Genomic DNA, 6,874 nt, shown 5'->3' with positions numbered 1-6,874 from the left:
TTTTCTTCTTTTCCTGGCTCAGCAATGAGCTATCACTGTGACCTTAGTTGTATGTATTCTAAAATTCAGAGGAATCCATAAAGATTATCCTCCACCTCCACGGCTGCTAATCCTTTAGAACCTTCAGTGCTGATGGGGAAGCAGAGCTCCCGCTTCTGAGACCTCAGCACTAAATTTGTGCAAAGTAAGGTGGGCAGTTGGTTTATGCAGATACTTAAAATCGATGATGCTGGAGATGAGCATCAACTGTCTGGAAACCTGGACGTTTGCTTTTTAACACTGCTTTTCCATCTTATCATCAAGTAATTCATGTTTGTGTGTCTGTGGTGTGTGTGTGTGTGTGTGTGTGTGTGTGTGTGTGTGTGTGTATGTCTGTTTTTGGAGCACAGCTTTGCAGATTTGGGGCTCTCCTTTTATCATGTGGGTCCTCAGGATGGAACTAGGTCATCAGGTTTTGGGCAAAAGCATTTACCAGCTGAGTCATCTCACGTGCACATAGTTTTCCATTTTGTATGCAGATTCAGTATGCCCAAATTATGAAATTACCTGGTATGTGCAGGTTAGTTTTTGTCAACTTGACACAAGCTGGGGTCACTGGGAAGAGGGAAGTTCCTCTAAACAATTGTCTCTACCTGATTGTCCTGGGCATTTTGTTGATTACTGACTGATGTGAGGTGTCTCAGGCTACCATGAGTGGTGCTATGCTGGGCAGGTGGTCTTGGTTTGTATAAGAAAGAAAACTGAGCAAGCCATGGAGAGTGAGCCAGCGAGCAGTGTTCCTACCTGGTCTCTATTCCAATCCCTGCCTCCTGCTCTGGCTTCTTTTAATGATAAACTGTGATATATCTTCTCTGAGTTGATTTTGTCTTTTATCACAGTAACAGATATCTGACTAGAACACCGGAGAATGCACAAAATGTTGACACTACAGCTGCTCTTTTAATGTGAAACCTAGCCCGTGCTAAGTCATATGCTAAGTACCTAGAAGATAAAAAAGGTCTCCAGTGTTCTTAAGTCACTAACCAAAATGATCAATGGGCCACTTTTTATTATTTCACTCTAACTCATTTTTCTTAACAAATGTTCCCTCCAAATCTTCAATTTGATTTTTAATTGCTTTGGAATCCTTTATATTTGTTAATAATAAAAAGAGATGGTTTGCTTTTTTTCACAAATAAAAAAAATACATTTTTGTTCACCATTCCTCTGCTACAGGTCCAGAAGTGAACCTCAAAGTAAAATGACCAGAATAAAATACAGACTAAAACAAAGGATAAAATTGCCAGCTAAATTTGTGAAGCAAAAATCTGTATTGAAGTGAGTTTTTGCTCTGCATCAGTAGCATGGATGTCTTTTTAAATTAGATTTGAAAAATACAAATATGGCAGTGTTTTCTTTGTTCGCTGGACGAGGTTTAAGTGAGGTGTAGGCTCTGAACAGAAGATGCAGCCTCTTCCTTTAATCCCTATGCTGTCATAGATTACAAGGAGCAAGAGGGCATCTGTGTGCCCTCTGCTGGCAAAATACAGAGCACTGACATTCTAGAGACAATAGAAATGCAATTGTGAAGGCGGAATACAACCTCATATTCAAGGACATTTTACAGAAAACAGGCTTAAATTATTTAATTAAATATCTTGAAATGATCTCCTATAAGTGTAGTATTGTGGTTTATAGCAAAGCTAAATGAGGTTACCAGGAAATGACAATGTTATAGTTTGTTCTTTACATTTTTGTATCAATTTGTTGAAAAAAAAATGAAACTAGAATATGTATCCTGGTTCACTCTGGAAAAGTTCTAAGCTAGATTGTTTTACAATATTCAAGTCTTGCAAGTGTTTGAAAACAATTATTCTGTATTTCTCTCTGAATATTAAGTAGTAGGAAAGTTTAGTGTTTGTAGGATCATCAGATGGGTGGTATTTTACAGTGAACTGGTTCAAACTGACCTATATTTATTGCATAATAAGAAGTAAATTTGCATATCCTCATACATTTAGAGAAGCAGAATTTTTATTTTTAAAAATTTGATACTTTCTTACATATACATACACATTATTATTATATGCAATCCGTTTACTGTCCCCTGCTATCCCCTTAATTTCTCCTTAACTTCTCCTTTCTGCCTAGGCTCTCAGTAGCTACACTAGTGAAGAAAATGACATGCACTCCTGCAGCAACCACTAACAATCTGAAGCCCCTTAGGAAGTGATGAGCTTGGTAGGCATTTCTGTCTATGATGGAATGCTGAAGGTCTGATTTGAGAAGGTATTGTCCACTGCTGTATGTTTGTAATTGCAGTGGTTATGTCCTGTCTAGAGGACCATGTTTCAGGCCTTTCTTCCCTGTCCTCTGGTTTTCATTTGCCCTAATCTGCTCTTCTGTGATGTTCCCTGAGTCTGGGGGAGTGGCAGCAAACAGTTGCCCATACCTGTCACCGGGGAAACAAGATGTCCTGTTTGGGACTGAGTGCTCAACAGTCACTTATTCTCATCATTTTTACCATATCCCAGTTTCTGCACTAACCTTCACCCTCTGCTAAAATGAGCTTCTCTTCACCAAGCTGAGAATCACATTAGCCTGTAAGTATAAATATAAACGTTTAGAAGACAGTTTTATAATATGTTATTTTGAGAAAGCAACAGTAATACATTCTGCTTTGGGTGATGATCTCTCATTGATAGACTTTTGACTAGGTTTATAGTACCAGATGTGTAAGTATCTCCTCCCATGGAGTAAACCTCCAATCCAATCACAAAGCAGCTGGTTACCCCCAACACAGTCATGCCATTATTACACCAAAACACTTGCATTTCTTGGTAGGTTGATACTGTGTCAAGCATGGTCTACAGTTAAGTTGATGGATTTTCTTTCCTAGAATGCTGAATAGTAACTTCTGAAATGTCTAAAGCCAAAAGTGTATGACATCTTCAACTATAGGTTCTTTCCCTCCAGTGCTGGTGAGCACAGGCGAGCAATAGCAACAGCCAGCGTTCTCTTAGGGATTTTTGGGACCTTTCTGACCAACAATAATGGGGATATATCCTACACCTGTCTCTAGGGAAATAGAAAAGAACTTTTAAAATAGTAAGATGTGGAGGGCTGTGATGGCACACTCCTTTTATTCCAGCATTCAGGAGGTAGAGGCAGGTGGATCTCTATGAGTTCAAGACCAGCCTGGTCTTCAAAGTAAGTTCCAGGACAGCTGGGGCTACACAGAGAAATCCTGTCTTGAAAGACTAATAAATAAATAAATAAAATAATAAGATGCAATAAAGAGAATCTACTCAAGAAAATTTGGAAAAAAAATTCCCCAAATATTCCCCAAACTGAAAACATTTTCTGAAAAAGTAAGTGACAAAGACATAATTAGTGTGCTAGTGTCAGATTGGAGGATGTGACGAGCAAAGGCCTGGACTAGTGACCTGGGCTTGGTGATGGTCATCTCACAGTCAAATGTCTGAATCTGACAAAATAAGAGCACATTCTTCACATCTACAAGTGCCATTAAGGCGTTAAAGACTGATGCAATCCTCAGTTGGAAAATGGTGTGTTGTAGGTTAAAGCACAGCTGGGGTAAATCCACTCAAACTTCTTTTTTCATAAATAAGGAAATTGTGGTCCAGGAAGAAGGAATCAGGTTAACAAGTTTGAAATAAACTATTATTAAATAGAGAATTAAGCAGAGTCCAAAGGAAATTCAATAGAAGTAATTGCATTTTGTTTTAGAGAGAAATACAAGAATCTGATAATTCTGGCAGAAGAAATGGCTTGTGGTTATAGTTTATAAGAAATTGGCCATGATATTAATACGAAAGTAGATATGAAACAGTTCTTAAAATATAATATTGCCATATTGGAAGAGAGAAAACATAGCAAAACCATGTATATATAAATTCAAGGACCAAGGGACTTATGCCCTCAGCTGCTTTTAGTTATAAATTTTACAAGCTACTTAGCCAATCCAACCCTCACACCTAAATAAGATGGATCTTGCTTATGATGTTTGACAAAATTTTTTACTTCCGGATTGTATATTGTATGATTGCATATTCAATAGTACTGTATTTAAACTTGGATTTTGTTATTCTCCCAGGCTATATAGGTTTAGTATCCCACTATCTTAGCCTCATGAGATCTTGAGGGTAAACAACAGACTGTCTGCAGTGCCTGAATTGCACTAGAGATTCTAGAGGTCAGGATTGCTGAAGAAGTTTTCAATGTGTTTATCAGAATGTAGCCCTATTGTTAGTCAAGAAATATTTGTAAATAAAGTAAATTTAATTTTAGGTGATTGTATAGATATTGGTAAGTTTACATATGAAAAGAGGGATTCTTCTATATATGGAGAATGCTTACATTGATAAATAACTCACCCTTCAAAATTATTTAACTTTGTGCATTTGATAGCTGTTGTGGAATAATCCTCTTGTACACTGTAAAGATTTGTCACTCAAATTGGTTTAATAAATTGCTGATTGGCTAGTAGCTAGGCAGGAAGTACAGCTGGAGTGACCAAACTAAGGATGATGGGAAGGAGAGGGGTGTAATGAGGAGTCTCCAGCCAGATGCAGAGGGAACAGGAGATAAATATGCCATGCTAATAAAGGTACCACCATGTGGCAGAGCATAAATAAGGATTAGGGATTAATTTAAAATGTAAGAGTTAGTTAGCAATAAGCCTGAGCTACTATAAGCCTCTTCATTAATTTGGGAAGTGGCTGCCAGGTATATGGGAACAAGTGGTTTTGTTACAGATAGAGTAGAATCTAAATGATGCTTCATAAAGAAACACGATGTTTTAGAGAACTGAAAATAAGGAAATAAAACAAGACAAGACAAAGAGGTCTTGGCATTGTTTTATCATTAGAACCCCAAATATTCTGAGCATTTCGTCTGCACATAAAAATGAGGATGGGAAAAAGCCATAGTGTGATGCAAAGTTGAGCATCGCTAAGGGGAGAAAAGCAAACTAAGTCTGAGTTTCTACTTGATTCTATGCAGTGTCAAGGAAGCTTTTCTCCATTGCTATGTCTCCAGTGTAGAATAGGGTAGTTAGTTACAAAAGCCTTCTTTCTAGTCTCTCGTGAAGAAAAATAACAGTCATTTCTTAATTTCAAAATCACTTTCTTATGCTCATTTCATTTATATATTTTCTCAATGGTATTAGACACTAATACAATTTCTCATAGAGAGAAGTAGAGTATACTTTACAAAAATACACTAAATTTACTATGCTGCCTTTGTAATATATGAGGGAATCTCACAAATTAGCAAATTATTCTTTATTTGCTATCCTGGTAGAATCTTGACCAAACATCAGACCATCCATAGTTCATGTTTGTGTTCCCTAATAAAAATAAAATTATTAATTTGTCAAAAAAATGTGAAAGAGATACACACTTATTTTAATCTGTGCAAGGAAGTAAACATTCAACAAACAATATCTCCAGAAAAAAAACAAAAAGGGATGTGTTATTCCTGACATGGAGAAAGTCATTTAAGCCATCTGACAGGTGGATGAATAATGAATGAGCTGTAGACATTTCTTCGAGAGGAAATACAGCCAGGGATGTGGCACAGGTGGATCAGAAACAGGTCCACACAGAAGTTTAAGCTATGATTAGTGAAACAAATCCAGTCAAGCTTTCTGTCAGTAAGAAGGAATGAGATTCCAAGAGGTGACAGCTATGGATGAGGTGACAAGGAAAACAAAATTATAGATACAACAATTTTCGCACTTTTGGCAATGTTACTGGAAAGTTCAAAAGGCAAATCTGAAACAAGTCCTAAAACCTAGTGACAAGCGGTGGCCAGCTTCTTCATGACCATAGTCAAAAATATGAGCTCCTTGTGGCATTTATATCAGAACTTATACACCTGTAAGCTTCAATAGTACTGAAATAAAAGAAGGAAAGGTTATGAGATGGGTTTAAAACTAAAACAGCTGTCTTTGATCTGCTGCCTAACACAATTTAAAGACCCTTGAGTGTGCTCAGACCTCTCATGATCAGCAGGGACTCAAGGGGAAGAGAGCCCTGCAGTCCTGTGGTCTTGTTTTACTTCTAGAGAAGGAAACAAGTTTGGTTGCCACTGGAGATTTTGCCAGGAGTCAGCAATGGAGTCCTTATCCAGGTGCTGTGAGACCATGTGATCATACTTGTCAACCTTACTCTAAATATCCAGGAAGTGTTCTGCTGGGTTACAGCTGGCCACTCCCCTCAGGACTCTAATTGGCTGACCGAGCCAGGAAGAGCAAGGAGGATTAAGATGATGGACTAAGACAAGAAGGAAAGTTTTTGGCTTTGAAAACTTTTTTGTGTTATCTAGGTGACTTTGTTTTTCTGTGTGATTCAGTGATACTCACTGTCAGGGGTTTCGCCTTTAAGAGAAAATAAATTATAATAATCAAGACAAAGATATAACAAAAGCTTAAATTGTTTAATATATTACCTTTAGATGCAAAGGAAACAACCATGACTTTTGAAATTGGAGATCTATTTTCTTTTTTTTTTTAGAATTCAATTAAATATTTATTGAACAAATTCAGAATAAATGAACCAGTACTGTTTTAATCTGAAGATACATTAACCACCTCAAATCTTCAAGGGCTGTCATACAGGAACAAAAATAGATGCATTCAGCATTTCTACACAGGATGGGTACAGGCAGGAAGGCTGCATGGGCCAACCCCCGCTCTGGAACTTCCTTCAGCATACAGGGCACTCCATGCCTTTCCCTTTTTCTGAAAGGAGACATCATAACTTAAAGTTCACACGAACACGTCAACTGCATTCTCACTGTGCACCGTCCACCTCATGCAATGGATGCTTGCACATAGTGGGAAAAACTCTAGCACTGACCAGCCCCTCAC

The sequence above is a fragment of the Microtus oregoni genome, unplaced genomic scaffold (genome assembly GCF_018167655.1).
Source record: "Microtus oregoni isolate MIOR12 unplaced genomic scaffold, Mior012 000002F_ref0000024, whole genome shotgun sequence".
Taxonomy (NCBI): Eukaryota; Metazoa; Chordata; class Mammalia; order Rodentia; family Cricetidae; genus Microtus; species Microtus oregoni.
The sequence above is the reverse complement of the archived record's forward strand: the minus strand, read 5'-3'. Positions refer to the sequence as shown.